This window comes from Capra hircus, chromosome 7 (assembly GCF_001704415.2).
Source record: "Capra hircus breed San Clemente chromosome 7, ASM170441v1, whole genome shotgun sequence".
NCBI classification, from domain to species: domain Eukaryota; kingdom Metazoa; phylum Chordata; class Mammalia; order Artiodactyla; family Bovidae; genus Capra; species Capra hircus.
This window is the reverse complement of record NC_030814.1, coordinates 28,611,459-28,630,802: the sequence shown is the minus strand read 5'-3', so window position 1 is coordinate 28,630,802 and position 19,344 is coordinate 28,611,459. Positions and strand designations below refer to the sequence as shown.

Here is a 19,344-nt window from a genome sequence, read left to right as displayed (position 1 = left end):
TTTGTAGATATTGTATGTTTTACAAATTGAAGGTTTGTGGCAACCCTGTATTGAGCAAATCTATCAGTGCCATTTTTTCAACAGCCTCTGCTAACTTCATGTCTCTATGTCACATTTCAATAATCTTCACAGTATTTCACATTTTTTCATTATTATTATATTTGTTATGGTGATCTGTGATCAGTGAGCTTTTAGTGTTGTGATTATTTTGGAGTATCATGAACCCTACCCGTTAACAGTGAACTTAATAGATGTGTGTGTCCTAACTGCTCCACTCACTGGCCATTGCCCTATCTCTGTCCCTCTCCTCAGGCCTCCCTATTCTCTGAGACATTGCAATATTGAAATTAGACCAATTAACAACGTTGCAATGGCCTTTAAGTGTTCAAGTGAAAGTAAGCATTGCCTCACTTTAAATCAGAAACTGGAAATGATTAAGCTTAGTGAAGAAGGCATATCAAAAACTGAGACAGGTCAAAATTTAGGCCTCTTGCACCAAACAGTTAGCCAAGCTGTAGATGCAAAGGAGAAGCTCCTGAAGGAAATCAAATGTGCTACTCCAGTGAAGACATGAACAGTAAGAAAGTGAAACTGATTTTCCCTAAGGAGAAAGCTTTAGTGGTTGGGAAGATCAACCTAGCCACAACTTCCCATAAGCCGAAACCTAATCCAGAGCAAGGCTCTAACTCTTCAATTCTTTGCAGGCTGAGAAAGGTGAGGAAGTTGCAGAGGAAAAGTTTGAAGCTTGACAGAGTTTCACTCATGAGGTTTCAGGAAAGAAACTATTTCCATAACATAAAAGTGCCAGGTGAAACAGCAAGTATTGATGTAGAAGCTGCAGCAGGTTATCTAGATCTATCTAAGGTCATTAATGAAGGTGACTACACTAAACAGCAAATTTTCAGTGTAGACAAAACAGTCTTCTATTAAAAGAAGATGCCGTCTAGGACTTTATAGCTAGAGAGGAGAAGTCAATGCCTGGCTTCAAAGCTTCAGAGAACAGACTGACCGGATCTTTTGTTGGTTCCCTGGTGGCTCAGAGGGTAAAGCATCTGCCTGCAATGCAGGAGACCTGGGTTCGATTCCTGGGTCAGGAAGACCCCCTGGAGAAGGAAATGGCAACCCACTCCAGTACCCTTGCCTGGAAAATCCCATGGATGGAGAAGCCTGGTAAACTGCGGTCCATGGGGTCTCAAAGAGTCGAACACGACTGAGTGACTTCACTTCACTTCAATGCAGCTGATGACTTTAAGTTGAAGCCAGTGTTCATTTATCATTCTGCAAATCTTAGGGTCCTTTAGGATATGCTAAATCTACTCTACCCATTTTCTATAACTGGATCAAAAAATCCTGGATGACAGCACATCTATTTATAGCATCTCAACATATTAAGCCCACTGTTGAGACATACCATTCAGAAAAAAAGATTCATTGAAAATAGTACTGCTCATTGACTACATACCTAGTTACCCAAGAGCTCTGAGGGAGATGTACACAAGATTAAAATTGTTTTTATGCTTACTAATACAACATCCATTCTGTGGCCCATGGATCAAGGAGTATTTTCAACTTTCAAGTCTCATTTTGTAAGAAATACATTTCATAAGACTGTAATAGTGACTCTGGGTGAATCTGGTCAGAGTCAACTGAAAGCCTTCTGGAGAGGATTTACCATTCTAGATGCCATGAAGAACATTTGTGATTCATTGGAAGAAATCAAAATGTCAACATTAACAGGAATTTGGAAGAAGTTCATTCCAGTCCTCATGGATGACTTTGAGGGGTTTAAGACTTCAGTAGAGGAAGTTACTGCAGATATGGTAGAAATAGCAAGAGAACTGGAGTTAGAATTGGAGCCTGAAGATGTGACTCACTTGCTGGAGTCTTATGATAAAACTTGAAAGGATGAGGAGTTGCTTCTTATGGATGAGCAAATAAAGTGGTTTCTTGAGATAGAATTTACTTGTGGTGAAGATTCTGTGAAGAACTGACAACAAAATATTTAGAATATTATATAAACTTAGTTGATAAAGCAGTAGCAGGGTTTGTGAAGACAGACTCCAATTTATTTCTTTATTTTTACTTTTTTGGCCACACTGTGCAGCTTGTAGGATCCTGCACTTGGGTAATGAACCTGAAAGCATGGAGTCCTAATACTGGACCACCAGGGAATGGGTAAAATACTATCAGACAGCATTGCATGCTACTGAGGAATAATTGGTGAAAGAATCAATTGATGTGGTAGACTTCATTGTTGTCTTATTTTAAGAAACTGCCACAGCCATCCCAACCTTCAGCAACCACCACCATCATGAGTCAGCAGCCATCAACATAAAGGCAAGATACTCCACCAGCAAAATGATTATGACTTGCTGAAGGCTTAGATGATGGTTAGCATTTTTTAGCAATGAAGTATTTTTTGTTTATATATTGTGTTTTTATACTTAATGCTATTGCTCACTTAATAGTCTACAGTATAGTATAAACATAACTTTTATATACACTGGGAGACCAAAAAAAATTTGACTCACTGTATTGTGATATTTGCTTTATTGTGTTAGTCTAGAACCCAGCCCTCTATATCTCGAAGATATTTCTGTATATATTTAAAAAACCCATGAGCTCGTAATGTTAGAGAAGGAAGGGGGATAAAGAGTGGATGAGACAGAGAGAGAGAGAGAGGGAGAAACAGGCTGACAGGGAAGAGCAGAACAGACTCCAAACTTAACTCATTGGACACCATTGGGAGTATCTAAGGCATCAACTCCTTGGTCTGAAAATTGTTGGTTAAAGGAAAAGAAATAAGCATTTATCCTGCATGTCCTGTATGAACTATATTTCATGGTAACTAAATAGCCTAATTTGAAAAATGAAAATTTTCTGCCCCCCCCAAATTCCAATAAACATAAAAAGGGCAATTGTTGTTCAATCATTATGTCATGTCCAACTCTTTGTGACCCCAGGGACTGCAGTATGACAGGCTTCCCTGTCCTTCACTATCTTCTTGAGTTTGTTCAGATTCATGTCCTTTGAGTCAGTGATGCTATCTAATCATCTCATCCTCTGTCACCCACTTCTTCTGCCCTCAATCTTTCCCAGCATCAGGGTCTTTTCCAATGAGTCTGCTCTTCACATCAGGTGGCCAAAGTATTAGAGCCTCAGCTTCATCTTCAAGTCCTTCCAATGAATATTCAGGGTTGATTTCCTTTAGAATTGATTGGTTTCACCTCCTTGCAGTCTGAAGGACTCTCAGGAGTCTTCTCCAGCACCATGATTCCAAAGCATTAATTCTTCAGCACTCAGCCGTCCTTATTTTCCAACCGTCACATCCATACATGACTACTGGAAAAACTTTAGTTTTGACTAGATGGACCTTTGTGGGCAAAATGATGTCTCTGCTTTTTAATATGCTGTCTAGCTTTTTGTCATAGCTTTCCTTCCAAGGAGCAAGCGTCTTTTAATTTAATGGCTGCAGTCACCACCCACAGTGATTTTGCAGCCCAAGAGAAGAAAATCTGTCACTGCTTCCATTTTTCTGACTTCTATTGGCCATGAAGTGATGGGCCAGATGCCATGATCTTAGTTTTTAGAATACTGAGTTTTAAGCCAGCCTTTTCACTCTCCTCTTTCACTTTCATCAAGAGGCTTTTTAGTTCTTCTTCACTTTCTGCCATTAGGGTGGTATCATCTGCATATCTAAGGTTGTTGCTATTTCTCCCAGCAACCTTGATTCCAGCTTGTGATTCATCCAGCCTGGCATTTTGCATGATGTACTCTGCATATAAGTTAAATAAGCAGGATGACAATATACTGCCTTGTCATACTTCTTCCCCAATTTTAGAGTCATGTCCCATTCTGTTAACTTCTTTGACCCGAATACAGGTTTCTTAGGAGACAGGCAAGGCGATCTGGTACTCCCATCTTTTTAAGAATTTTCCACAGTTTATTGTGATCCACACAGTCAAAGGCTTTAGCATAGTCTATGAAGCAGAAGTAGTTGTTTTTCTGAAATTTTCTTGCTTTCTGTTTGATCCAACAAATGTTGGCAACTTGATCTCTGGTTCCTCTGTCTTTTCTAAATCCAGCTTGAACATCTGAAAGTTCTTGGTTCACATACTATTGAACGCTAGCTTGAAGGAGTTTGAGCATCTTTACTAACATGTGAAATGAGTGCAATTGTACAATAGTTTGAGCATTCTTTGGTGTTGCCCTTCTTTGGGATTGGAATGAAAACTGACTTCAATTAGAAAATCACCACTTTTCAGTCCCTAATGAAAGGAATTAGTAATAATCAGTAGGTGAAAACATTAGATGAAAAGTTAATGTGGAATTTACAAAAGAGGGATTGAGCTATCATTACCTGATAATGATCGATTACCTTGTAATCGATCTTAGCTTTGCTGAAAATAGGGTGAAAGTGTTAGTTGCTCAGTCATGTCCGACTTTTTGTGACCCCATAGACTGTTGCCCAACAGACTCCTCTGTCCATGGAATTCTCCTGGTAAGAACTGGAGTGGGTTGCCCTTCCCTTCTCCAGGGGATCTTCCCCACCCAGGGATTAAATCTTGGTCTTCTGCATTGCAGGCAGATTCTTTACCATCTGAGCCAACAGGAAAGCCCCAAAATAGGGTATCCAGATATTATGTACTTTCTGAAGTTTTATAACATGTATCACAGACCACAGTCTATGAAATATTCTTGCCACCAAAGATGAACCTGAATAGAACCAATCAAGGAAGTAAAGTGATAGAGGACCAAGTTAATTGACACTATGGGAAGCAAATAGAAAAATCTAGAAATCTAAAGGACAACTGACCCAGTTTCCTTATAAAGTTATTGGTAGGGTTAAGAAGTGAAGAGGAGGATTATATTTGTAATTATTTAGAATTAAGAACCAGGTTTTATTGGGTTTTGTTTTTAAAATATCCTTGAGGCAGCAAGCAGCATGTTGTTCTAGTGAGCAAAACACTAGTGTGCAGCTCAGGTCATGTGAGACTTACTATGGGAGGGTGAGACTGATTCAGGAAATGGGTCTGTTGACCATGCACTAGGATGTCTTGACAGTGTCAGCTTGCTATGAAAGTTTCTCAGTCCTTACTTTCCTTTTCTGAATTTATCTTGTTGACCTGTAACAATGAGTTTGTAGATTGAGAACAGTGTTTGGGCTGGTAAGTTACAATTAGTGCTTGAATTGCCACCAGTTTAGACCACACTTTGAATAGCACTACTATAAATTAATGGAAATTCAGGAACCATACCCTAATGTAATGTGTGAACCTTGTTTTGATCCTGACTCAAACAAAGCAACTGTAAAAGGACTTTTTTGGGGGGACAGTTGGGGATATTTGATTATGATTAAGGTGTAAAATGATACTGATGAGATTAGTAAAGAAAAAACACACCAGGGACAGATAAAGCAAATGTGGCAAAATCATGACATATGTTGAATATGAGTAATGTGTGTATAGGTTTGATTTTGGTACTGTTCTCTCTTTTATGTATGTTACATATGTGCTTCCTTTTGATGTCATAACAATTTATTCTTCACCCTAAACTTTATTTGTAATTACAAATGTTCTTACCCTTGTCTTAGATTCAGTAGCCTGTTTGGGAATTTGGGTGGTTTAAAACGTTAAAGCAACTTGCTTTCTAAAATTTTTTCTTTTGTGTTTTTACTTGCTAGATATGAGTAATTAGTTCTGTGATTCCAATTTTCACAGGTTATTGATAAAATAATTTCCCATAGGTTTTCAGCTTACTCTCTCACTTTTGTATAGCAGAAACAGGAAAAGAGACCATTCAGATACTGAAAACAAAATATTCTACTAATCTTGAGATTAGATTTTATACAATTGACACTAGATTACTTTGTATGTTATTTTTAAAGAAGAATTAAAAGCCTTCTGCTCCCTTACCCCCACCCCTGCCCCATTAATCCCTGTCTCTTCAGTTAAATGTACTAGATTATATCTTGAAATTTCATATCAACACACTAGAAATATTTTGATCATTTTCCTAACAGCTTAGGAGCTGATTATTTAAAGAAGGACTTATTTCCTAATTTATGTAGATGTAGAGTAAAACTTTAAAATTTTACTTTATTCTTAGAAATTTAAAATTAAAATTTTTTTGATTCCTGATTTTTAAATTTCTTTTTAATTCCTTCTTTTCAGTAGTCTTTCTGATTAATTCACATTGATTTTCTTAGAGCCCTTTACCATATCCTAATCACATCAAATTCGTATTTTTAAAATAGATTCTAAAATATTTCCATATTTTACTGTATTCTATCTTTTAACACTGTCTTACTAGAAAATTCACCCCACCCTTCCCATTTATTCTCCTACCCTGCTGAATTTCACACCTTGTTTATTTGCACAGCTACTTTTATTATACCTTCATTGGTGCTTCAGATGGTAAAGAATCTGCTTACAATGCAGGAGACCTGGGTTCCAAGGGAATGGCTACCCACTCCAGTATTCTTGCCTAGGAAATCCCATGGACAGAGGAGTCTATAGGTCTGTAGTCCATGGGGTAACAAAGAGTCAGACATGACTGAGTGACTAACAGTCACCTTTAAGTGAACCTTAAAAGTGAATAAAGTGAAGTAAAGTGAACCTTTATTTTTAATGTCTTATTATGAAAAATTTTAAGTATACAAAAGTAAAGAGCATAGAATAATGAATTTCCACGTACCTGTCACCTTACTCCTATAAGTATCAACTCATAGCCAGGAACATACTCTTAAAGCATATGTGGCATATAGGAAGTGCCATAATATATCTCAGTTTAATTAAGTTGGCTTTCTTTTTTCCCTCCCCCAGTTTGTCTTAAAATTATGGATTCTTCAAGTACACTCTAAATTTATGTATCATTAATATTAAAATTAATGAATGAACTCAGGAAAAGACTCTAGAGACCTAAAATATTATTTCAAGAAATATTTATTTATTTTAAAAATTATAGAATACCTATACATGACATAAAATTTATCATCTTAACCATTTTTAAGTATATAGCTTAGCAGACCAATGTGCAGTTCACATTGCTGTGCAACCAAGTTCCTGAAATCTTTTCATCTTACAGAATCAAAACTCTATACACATTAAACACTAACTACTCATTCCCCGCCGCCCTAACCCCTGGCAACCATCCTTCTACTTTCTATGAATTTGACTACTGTAGTTATATCACGTCGGAGAAGGCAATGGCACCACACTCCAGTACTCTTGCCTGGGAAATCCCATGGATGGAGGAGCCTGGTGGGCTGTAGTCCATGGGGTCGCTAAGAGTCAAGACACGACTGAGCGACTTCACTTTCACGCATTGGAGAAGGAAATGGCAACCCACTCCAGCGTTCTTGCCTGGAGAATCCCAGGGACGGGGGAGCCTGGCGGGCTGCCGTCTATGGGGTTGCACAGAGTCAGACACGACTGAAGCAACTTAGCAGCAGCAGTTATATCACATAAGTGGAATCAAACAGTATTTATCTTTCTGTGACTGTCATTTTGTTTAGCATGAAGTCTTCCAAATTCACCCATTATTTCTACAAATGTTGAGTTAGGATGTTAAGAAGTAGAGAACTAAACAGAGGATTGGGGGTGAATTTCTGTTAAATGATGACATCTTGAATTATATGGCCTCATTCTGTTAAGAGATTTCACTTCTTTTATTTTGAAGCACAACATTATTAAAGAGGATTAAATGTATGTCTGATAAGACTAGATTTTCACCAGTCTCAAATTTGTTGATACTGTATAAATCCAACTGGATATTTCTATCAGAAACCCAATCAAATTAGAAAGTAAATAGTGGAATTAATGGGGACTTTCCTATGGCTCAGTTGGTAAAGAAATCTGCCTGCAGTGTAGGAGACTACCTGAAATACAGGATACCTGGGTTTGATCCCTGTGTCAGGAATATCCCTTGGAGAAGGAAATGGCAACCCACTATAGTATTTTTGCATGGGAAATTCCATGGACAGAGGAGCCTGGTGGGCTGCAATCTCTGGGGTCACAAAGTGTCAGACACAGCTAGGTGACTAAACCAACAGAATAAATATCTTCAGTACAGTTATTTTTTCTACCTGTTAATTTTTGTGATTTTTATACATTAAGCTGTTGGAGTGAGGATTTTTATTTTAAAGGTGAAATATTAATTGTCCACTTACACTTTTTGATCTCTGTGTACACAATATCCTTAGATTCCTTGCTAAAATTTAATGACAATTTTAAAGTTTATGAGAAGAATAGACATTTCCTACAGGCTTCTTAAGTATAATATTTTTTTATGTGAAGTGAAGTGAAAGTCGCTTGTGTCTGACTCTTTGCAACCCCATGGACTATACAGTCCATTGAATTCTCTAGGCCAGAATACTGGAGTGGGTAGCCTTTCCTTTTTCCAGGGATCTTCCTAACCCAGGAAACGAACCTAGGTCTCCCACATTACAGGTGGATTCTTTACCAGCTGAGCCACAGTTTTTTATGTGAGTAACAAATAAATGCATTTGTTGGTTTGAAATACTTAGTTTTGCTTAACTTTTATTTTTCTTCTTTCAGCTTATTAATTTTTTATATATCCCTGTATTAATCCTTTTTAGGGTGGTTGTGAGCCATTATTGCTATTAGTTTTAGTATAATGCTGTACTTGTTCAAGTCATCTACTGTGAATTACTGAAATATTGTTTCTGGCCCCAAATGTCTCTAGATAAAGATTAGATATATTGCCTTCACACAGTCTCTTGATTAGACTGAAGTAAAGTTGTTTTTTTTTTTTTAGCTTATCTTTGGAGATTAGGAGAAAAATGCACTTGGAACAGCATGCTGTGTTTTCATAATAAATATTGACTCACAGTCAGTTACACTAGATTTTTCATTCATAATTTATTGTGTGTTATGATATGATCTGTCATTTAAGCATATGTAAATCTTAAGCATCATTTCAAGAAGAACAGGTTGTATCACTTGTGAATTAAATATTTTTGAACACCATTTTTAAAGCTTATCAAGAGTATCAGAGAAAGGAAAGCTGTAATACTTTATACATTTATCAGTTGAATTTGAACAATGATAGTAATTGTGCACATATAACACTTAAAATCACATTTTTGGCTAACTGTGATGTTTGGGTTCATTGGGCAGACTGGCAGGGTGTATTTCAAAAAGCCTCCTAGAGAGTTAATATTGGTAAATTTATAAAGCTCAGGATCTGACCCACAGATTCAGATAGAATGGAATGGAGCTATCTCTCAAAGAGGGATCCACATCAAGCAATGTCAAATAATATATGTATATACACACACGCACACACACATATCCTTTAACATTTATATTCTGAGATACATATATGTGTGTATGTGTGTGTGTGTGTGTGTGTGTGTGTATATGCTAAGTCTCTCCAGTCATAGCTCACTCTTTGTGACCCTATGCACTCTAGCCCATCAGTCTTCTCCATCCATGGGATTTCCCAGGCAAGAATACTGGAGTGGGTTGTCATTTCCTTCTCTAGGGAATCTTCCCAACCCAGGGATTGAACCCATGAGTGTCTCCTGCATTGCAGGCAGATTCTTTACTGCTGAACTACCAGGGAAGCCCCATATATATAGTACATATATATAATATAGTTAATAAACTATATATATAATTAATAAATTGATATATATATCAGAATCTAGTTCATTAACTTATAATGAATAGAATTGTCAAATGAATCAGAATGCTTCTGTCATCATGATTCGTTTTGTTTTGTAGGTGAACAAATCACAATTGCATGAATACAGAATGAGTACAAATTCTCATGTATAGTTGTATGAAACATTTAGTGGCACAATCTAAGAGTGGCATCATGCATCTTGCTCTGCAGTAGGAATAATCTTACCATTTGAGGCCAAATTGTTTAAAGTATGTAGGGTAAAAATCTCTTTCTTGAACAGTGTAGTAGGCAATGCCAGTATTTCCTCCACTGATCTTCTTCTTCTTATTATTTTTGAGTTTTCATAACTGACCAGTCTCTTTTGGTTGCTGTTTGATTATAGTTAGACTGGGGAGCTGTTTTCTCTCTTTTAGGTTAATTTGCCCATCTGCTCTGATCTCTTATGAGTTAATTTCATGCTTGAACTCAGAAATGCTTATTTCAAAAGCCTTGGACTAGGCCTCCAGTTACAGACAACATTACCCTGATCTTTAATGTTTGGAGAGATAGAAAAAAAAATCATAAAAGAATCACATTACTCTAATACAATTGTGGTTGCTTTGCTGAATTTCCTTCACATGTAGGGTTTCATATTTAGGTTCTCTTAAACATGTGTTACTATGTTTCCCAATTGGGATTTTAATGGTTGCTGTTTTAAATGTAAAATATTGGAGTGAGATTACATATCTGCAACATTGTCTTTCCTTTTAGAAACAGAATAGATGCTCACTTTAAAGACTGATTCTGCTGGATATATTTTGCAACTGGTTACCTAAATGAACTGTCTTACTACATCTAGTGCTTTTGAAAATAATGATTTGGTGCTTTCCATGTCATCTGACATAGCAAAAATATGGTTTCTTTTCCGATATTTATGGCTTCATTTTGTGACAATTTCCAGAACTAATTGTGTGCTGTAACAGTAATCACATGTATTCTTGCTTTACAGCATCACTTTGTAAGTATATGGCAGTCTTCTTATCTTCATTTTGTGTCAGGATAACTTGAATAAATGAATAAACTTAGGCACCAAGATAACAATTGACTTGCCCAAGTTTGAGTTACAACTGGAGCAAGAAGCCAGGTCTTTGGACACTACAATACCATATTTCATATATAATATTATTTTTCTAAATATTAGCCTTTATGCAAAGTTTAGTTACATAAGTGATCTCATACATTTTAGAGTTCTGTAACCTCAAGCTCAACATAATCAAATTTGAGCTCATATCTTTCAACCTTTTCTCAGTTGAATTCTTTGTTTTAGTAGACGGCTCTACCATCATTGTGGCTCAGGCCATAAAACTGAAGAATTTTACATTCATTGTCTCCTCAATACCTAGACCTTTTGGATCATTATATTCACTTAAAAATCTCTCCCATTGACTTACCTCTGCCTCCTCTGTCCTCCTTTTCCATTGCTACTGTTTTGGCTCAGACCATTGTTTCTGCTTTCTGTCTTTGATCTTGTACTCTGCCAACCTGACTTCCACCCTGCCAAAGTGATCTGTCTATAAAACACAATTCCAATCCATTACTCCCTGGTTAAAATCCTTTAGTGATGCTTTGTCATTTCAGGATATAGTTCAGGCTCCTTATCTAAGCATATGCAGCTCATGCCCCCAAAAGATATATTCTTTTGAATCTGGCTTTGTTTGCTCAACATTCATTTATGCACAGCTTTAGGGTCAGGGAGTGGACAGAGGTTATGCTGGGACACCTGAGCATGATGGATGGAGTAAGACTTCCACCCTTCCTGAAGGATCTGTGTGGAGGTTGGGGAGCACATTCAAATTTCAGACAGGTTTATACTCTGCCCTGCTTTCTAGTTTCTCCCATGTCCTCTGTTCATGTGAACAACCTCACCATCAACCCAGGACTTGAAGACAGTGTGGTTTTCTTGAGGTATGTGGGTGGGAGGCAGGCAAGGTTGTTAGTGGAGTTCAAGACCCTCTTGGTTTCTCTTTTCCAGGATCTACCTATTACCTTTTGGTTTTGTTGTTGGGAGGCTACTTGTCCCAACTGGGACGGCTACCTCAGACTTGCCCCTGAGATTGCTACTTCTGCTGGTGATGCTGCTAGACTGCATATTTTCATCTTTGGCTCCAAAACAATTGAGTCTTTCCAGCCTTGAAGCTGCCCTAGCTTGCAGTCTAGGGAGACCCCTTGCCCTGGCCACTGACCACAGGGGAGGGATAGTAGCAGCCCCAGGCAGGAGTGTCACAGAGTTCCACTGTTCTTACCCTAATTTCAGCAGTGTTTCATGAATAAGTGCTTCTTACTGTGTTTGACTTTGGTTGATTACCAGATTCCTGAAATGGTTATTTTTAAAAAATAATTTTGAACACTTTCAAAGTTGTTTTTTGGAGATTTGGCATCCAGCCTCCTGAGGCCACAGGGTGATTTTAATTTGCGTTTTTCTAAAAACCAGTTCATTTGAGCACCTTTTCATATGTTTGTTAGTTTATCATACCATCCTTTGTGATTTGTTTGGTTAAGTCTTTTGCCCATAATCACTAAATATTTTTTAGAGATTAAATTTAAGCAGATAGGTAGCACTGACCCCAAGTTTGGCTTAGATTCCTGCTTCTCCTCTGTATTTTCATAGAACTGATGCCTGGTTTTATATGGTGGTTATCTGTATCTGATTCTCCATGGTACTTTCAAAGCTCCTTGACTACAGGAATTTTGTTTCTATATCCTTGGTGCTTAGCATAGTAAGCACTCTATATACATTTTTAAAAAATTGAATTAAAATCATATAAACGGAATTCTGCAAGGTTTTTTATTTGTGTAAATACATTTCATTATATTTCATTTCACAGTGGGTCATTGACTAGTATTTAAAAACCTATTTGTTTTATAAGAAATTTCATTTAATAAGTAATATTCCTTATTAGTAGAATGAATCATTGGGTCCAGTGTTACTATGTAATGTCATCAGTGACTTCTAAGTTTATTGATGCTAAACTCTGGTAAATTGTTTGATCTTTCAGTAGTATTTGACAAGGATTGATCATACTTTTCTCCTTGATATATTCATTTGGTATCCTTACTCTCTTGGTTTACTGCCTAAATTATTCTTCATTCTTTTTCAGTCTCCTTTTTTCCCACAGCATCATAATGTTAGTGCTCAGGTCCTGTTCTCTTGTTTGGCTAATCTCATGACCCTGGAGGTCATCATTTAAATTGTAACAAAAGTTAATTACTCCTAAATGTATACCTCTTGTCCAGACTTCTCTCTTGAATTCCAGATTCATAAGGCCAACTTCTTACTTGACATTTCTACTTTGATGTCTCCACTTAGTCTCAACATGTCCAAAATTAAACTCTAATAAGTCTCTTCCCAGACTTGCTCACCCACTATCACCCAGACTTTCTCCTTTCAACTGATGGCAATTCCAGTTTTTCAATTGTTCAAACTACTGGAGATATCCTTCACTTCTGTATTTCTCTCTTATTCCCCATCCTGTTGCCTCCACCTTCAAATACCTAGAATCAGACCATTTCTCATTATCTTCCTTACTTCCCAGGTGGCTTGGATATTAAAGAATCTGCCTGCAGCGCTGGTAGACATGGATTTGATTCCTGGGTCAGGAAGATCCTCTGAAGGGAATGGGTACCCACTCCAGTATTCTTGCCTGGAGAATTGCATGGACAGAGGAGCCTGGAGGGCTATAGTCCCTGGGATTGCAAAGAGTCAGACATGACTGAATGACTGAGACACACACACACCTGCTACTTCTCTGGTGAAGCATCAACTTTTACTAGAATTACATTCCTAACCACCTAACCATCAGCCTGCTTCCACCCGTGTATTCCTATGGTGTAACCCATTTAAAATGGGAGTCATATTGTATCAGTCACTTCTCAATTCTAAGTGAAAGCCAAAGCATTTATAGTTACCTGTAAACTTTGTGATCTGCTCCTTACCCACTCTCTTACTTTTCTGACATCACTTCCTACTTCCCTCCTTTCATTCACAACCATCCAGGCAAACTGACTTTCTTGCTGTGCCTCAAACACACCAGAAAAACACTACCTCCTGGGCAGGGTGGGGGTTGAGGGGGTGGTGTCTGAATTTACTGGGCCTTCTTTTAGAATATTCTTCTTCCAGATATGACTAACTGTTCCCATTTCTCTGTCCTCCCATCCCATGTGTTTGCTCACATGTCACCTTCTTACTGAGGCTTCCTTGACCACCTTATTCAACATTTCAAACTACTTGGTCTCCCCACCTACAGTCTTACTCCTGATTTTCCTTATCCTTCTCTATTCTTTTTCTCGTAATATTAGTCACCTTCTGTAACTTACTTTTTTTTAAAAAATTCCTTCAGTGAGTTTAGTTTTTTAGACTCATTTTCTTTTTTTGAGAAGTATAGAACAAAATACAATTATTAGAGGACAGTTCAGTTCAGTTGCTCAGTCATGTCCAACTCTTTGCAACCCCCAGGAACCACAACACATCAGGCCTCCCTGTCCATTACAAACTGCTGGAGTCCACCTAAACCCATGTCCATTGAATTGGTGATGCCATCCAACCATCTCATCCTCTGTCGTCCCCTTCTCCTCCTGCCTTCAATCTTTCCCAGCATCAGGGTCTTTTCAAATGAATCAGCTCTTTGCATCAGGTGGCCAAAGTACTAGAGTTTCAGCTTCAACATCAGTCCTTCCAATGAACACCCAGGACTGATTTCCTTTAGGATGGACTGATTGGATCTCCTTGCAGTCCAAGGGACTCTCAAGAGTCTTCTCCAACACCACAGTTCAAGAGCATCAATTCTTCTGTGCTCAGCTTTCTTCACAGTCCAACTCTCACATCCATACATGACTACTGGTAAAACCATAGCCTTGACTAGATGGACCTTTGTTGACAAAGTAATGTCTCTGCTTTTTAATATGCTGTCTAGGTTGGTCATAACTTTTCTTCCAAGGAGTAAGCGTCTTTTAATTTCATGGCTGCAGTCACCATCTGCAGTGATTTTGGAGCCCCAAAAAACAAAGTCAGCCACTGTTTCCCCATCTGTTTCCCATGAAGTGATGGGACTGGATGTCACATGATCTTAGTTTTCTGAATGTTGAGCTTTAAGCCAACTTTTTCACTCTCCTATTTCACTTTCATCAGGAGGTTCTTTAGTTCTTCTTTACTTTCTGCCATTAGAGGACATCTGCTCTACAATATTGTGTTGGCCTCTGCCACACATCAGCACAAATCAGCTATAGGTATACATATTATGTTTATTGTTTAATGTCTCTCTTCCACTGTTTAATCTATGAGGACAGAGATCTTTGTTTGCTGATATGCCCAAAGCAACTGGAATATCACTGGGTATAAAGTAGATACACAAACATATTTGCTAAATGAATGATTGAATATCTGACTTTCTTGGAAAAAAAATATCTACACTTTGAAGAATTTTATTAGACAAAAAGTTTTATTTGAAAAAATATGAGAAATTTAAAAAAATGCCAATGTTCTTCTTTTATCCTTTAATTGATGAATTAGGATCCATGAAAACACCATAAAATTTACATAAAAAGTTAATAAGTATCATTCAAATAACCTCTTCAGGGCAGTCTTTTTAATAAAACTGGCATTTCTATATAAATGGAATTTTTTATAATGATATGCAGTATAGTAGAATTTAATGCATACTTTAGATTTTAAAATAACCATGTAACAGTGTGTTGAGTGGGACCTTTTTATCTTGTTCCCGATTTGCAGCTAAGGCCCCAAGCTGAGGACAAAAGACTTTGAGTAACTAATTTTCTATATTTGGATAGCTATGAATAATCTACTAGCCACTGGGGCCAGAAACTTGCCTGCAGAGACTGCTCAGAGGAACCATTCCTGAAGAACTGGCATTTTCCACCCTATTCCAATATGAGAATAGAATTCAGCAGAGCAGAAATGCACAGTTTGTGATGAGAAACAACTCCCTCCCTCCCAAATTTCTTTTAGTTCCCCAAAGAACCACTTGTAAAGAGTATGGGGTGCTTTCAAGTTGGGAAGGGGGTCATTCATTGTTTGGTTGAACATTTGTTTCTCCATGGACTTGCTGATCTGCTGTTTTTTTTTTTTTTTTCTGGAGCAGACTAAAGGGAACTGATGGTAGTGGGGTGGGGGTGCAGAGGATACTGTTTAATCTGTTTAATATGGTCACTTCATAGAGTAGCTGTGCTGAACCTATTTTTCCCTTGTCCTGCTCAGGCCAGGAAGGGTAGAGGGACCTCAGCAGTGGAAGAGGATGATAGTTACTGTCTAGATCAGGTAAATGTCCCTGTAGGATCTTCTGAAGAGCCCGTTTAATCACTCATAAAGGAGCTAGCCGCTACATGCCTGCCATTTGCAGGAGCAGTGACACCCAGTCAGTGTCAGCCAGAGGAGCAACAGCAGACGACAAGGAGAGGACTGTGACTGCATACAGTTAGGTAAGGGGAAGGTCTTCTTTCCTACTTCCAGTTTTCAATCCATGGGCTTCTGGAAGAAGTAGTGAGAGGCAGGTTTCTCTGAGCAAGACAATGCTTCTTTTCTCCATTTTAAGCTGCAGAGAGTGTGGGTTGAACTACAGGAAAAAAGAGCTTCAAATTCATTTTGAGCCTGAAATCTTCAAAATGGCAAAAATAATATAAGATTGAGTCTTAATTATCTGAAGTTTCAAATTCTAATAACTGAAAGCATCTAAAAAGTATAGAATGGAACCAAATTGTTTTTAAGGATCCCTAATATATCAGTTGTGGGCTTTCTTGGTGGCTTAGTGGTAAAGAACCCACCTGCCAATGCAGGAGATGCAGGTTCGATCTCTAATTCTGGAAGATCCCTGGAGAAGAAATGGCAACCCACTCCAGTATTCTTGCCTGGGAAATCTCATAGATAGGGGAGCCTGGCGGGCTACAGTCCATGGGGTTACAAAGAGGTTGGACATGACTTGTTGACTAAACAACACAATGATAACTTGAAAACTGAAACAACTAAACAACAATAGCAACAATATATCACTTAGGTATTACAGCATAATAAATCATTATAAAGCTTAGTGGTTTAAAACAGCCACCATTTATTATTTCTCAAATATCTACCAATTGGCTGGACTATTCTGCTAATCTGTGGTAGGCTCAGTTGATGTCCACAGGGCTAAAATGATCCATTGGGTTTTTCCATAACATCTCATGGAAAAACCCAATGGATCATTTTGGCCAACTCAATACAATCCAGCTGAGTATTGGCTGGGAGCTGGCTTGCCTAAGAGGGCCTCACAAAGAGGGGTGATTCAGCCTATTTCTGTGTTTCAGCAGTTTGGCCTGAGCTTGTTCTCATGGTAGTGGTTAGGGTTCAAATGAAGAAAGTAGAAATACTCAAGCACTCATTCAGACCTCAACTTGAGCTTTCCTTGGGGTGGGGGTGGGGGTCAAGCTCAGAGTCAGTGTGGAAAGGCACTGCTGAAGGACAACGATATAGGGAGGTGTAAAAAACCGGACTCACTAAGGGTCGCAAAGAGTCGGATATGACTGAGCAACTGAATAACAACAACAAAGACAATTGATCAGCAACACTTATCGAGTGAGAAAGAAGATTCCACACAGGAGTGCTAAGAGCAGTTACTGGAAAAAATAAATCCATTTCATATTTTTGCTCAGAGAAGTAGACCCCTTAATCATTGATTATAATTGATTTGAACTACATAGGCTCTTAAGACAGAGACTGTTTCTTCTATATATTCTTTCTATTGTATGAGTTTACCCCAATCTTTAAATATTTAAAGATTGAGTTTACTCCAGCCTTTAAAGTCATTGTTTAAAGATTCTGATGTTTTAATTTGGGAGGTCACACTGAATTTAAATATATGTAATCTGCACAATAGATTGGTAGGTAGTATCTAAATTTCATATACAGAAAATGTATGGAATTTGGACATGAATGGCAGAAGTATAATAAGGAAAGTTATAAGAGGTTGCCTCTGGGTAGGCTGACCAGAGAATGGGGAGGAGTGAAAAGGGGGTTGTTGATTTTTGTTAACTGCTGTTTAGTATAGTTTGACTTTTTAAATTATGTACTAAATTATTTTGATTAGAATGAGTAAAGTTTTTTTCTAAAGAGGAAAGTCCATTTTCAAAGCATGATCATTGTGCTGTTATTTACATATAATATCTCATTTAATTTAATCCCCAGAACATCTTTATGAGTTAGCAGTTATTGTATCTACTTCAGATGAGGCATGGGGGCCTAGAGAAGTTAAGTGACTTGTCCAAGGTTACCTGGTCTTTATGTAAAAGGCAGTGTCAGTGTTGGAACCAGCGTGTGTCTGCTTCTAAAGACTATGGACTTAACCCTCAGCTTGCAGTTTAATACTGAATTCATCTAACTCAGTTAGAAGCTAAAGTTTAATCTGCTCTATACCAGAGGCCCATGTTATTTTGTAGCTGAGAGAAGAGAACTGGGATATATATTTTTTTCTTCCTACTTTGAAATTTTAGTTGCTTCTTAAAAACACCTAGGCTTGATATGGAAAAATAGCAGTTGAGCAAATTCTTCCAGTGAGAATATGATGACTATCTGGCATGTCTAAATTTGCTCTGAGGAAAAAGCTTTTATTTAATAATTTCAGTATTAGATGCTTGGATTTTAGATATTGGATTATAATAACACCTATGTTTAGATTTTTATTAAAAGATCTATTTGCAATAAAGGAAAGCATTTATAGTTAGGAGTTTGATTAAGATGAACTGTTTTGTTTTCATGAATTTTTCAAGTTATCAGTATCCAGGTTTATTAGCTTTAGGTGTTAAATTTGGTACAAACTTCATATACTAATTGCCCTTAACAGTTTCTGTAGATATTTATTGCAAAATGTCATTGAAAAGACAGATTTAATGTATTAGTTTAGTATACATGGTGATTTAAAGATTAGAATATGTTAAATAAACTGTGTTAGAAATTATAAATAAACTAAAATGAGTAAAATTATCCTTAAATTGTTAGACAAGTCTTCACATTTAATGTTACATTAATGAGTTTTGTACAGAGACTGTTTAGAATAAAATCTCTTTTTCATCAGATATTGCACATATGCCTTCACTGTTTGCTTTTCTTCAAAGTAAAACTTAATGAAACAGCTAATAAAACCCAGTTTTGCTCCTGATTCTCAAAAGAGGCAAGCCCTTGAAGTGCACCCACTGTTTATTCTTTTGCACTGGTTTTTGCTACTTTTCAGCATGTAAATTTTCCTGTAATGGAAAACAGTCAAAGCTATTAAACCGTTTCTTCCAAGTTTTATAAACCCAGTGTTTATTTCTTATTTGTAAAGCAATTGCACAATGGAAACATGCTTTGCACACATACAGAGATGTTTTGTTTGGTCTCAGATCTTCATGTTCACCTCCTGCTGACTTCAGGAGGGTGTAGTGCATGTGCATTTAAATGGATCTTTATTATGTAAATAATCAAGAACCAGAGTATGGGTTTTAACTACCCTAAAAAAATGAGAGGTTTCAAAATGAAAGGCATGTGTAAAACACCTAGACTGTGTTACTCTCATAAACCTGAAAGTATATTCGATTAGTGAATGGCTTATGAAAAAGGATCATCTTCTATGAATTAGAAATCTATAGATGGCAGATGTGTATATGCCCCAAGTGGCTTTCTCACTAACCATA

At 37.4% G+C, this 19,344-nt stretch overlaps 1 protein-coding gene and 1 pseudogene across 3 annotated transcripts in view; both read left to right on the top strand.

Moving 5' to 3' along the window:
* Positions 1-19,344, top strand: part of ATG10 (autophagy related 10) — a 277,175-nt gene that overhangs the window by 25,151 nt on the left and 232,680 nt on the right. The window lies entirely within an intron of this gene.
* On the top strand, positions 238-18,037 carry LOC108636411 (annotated as a pseudogene).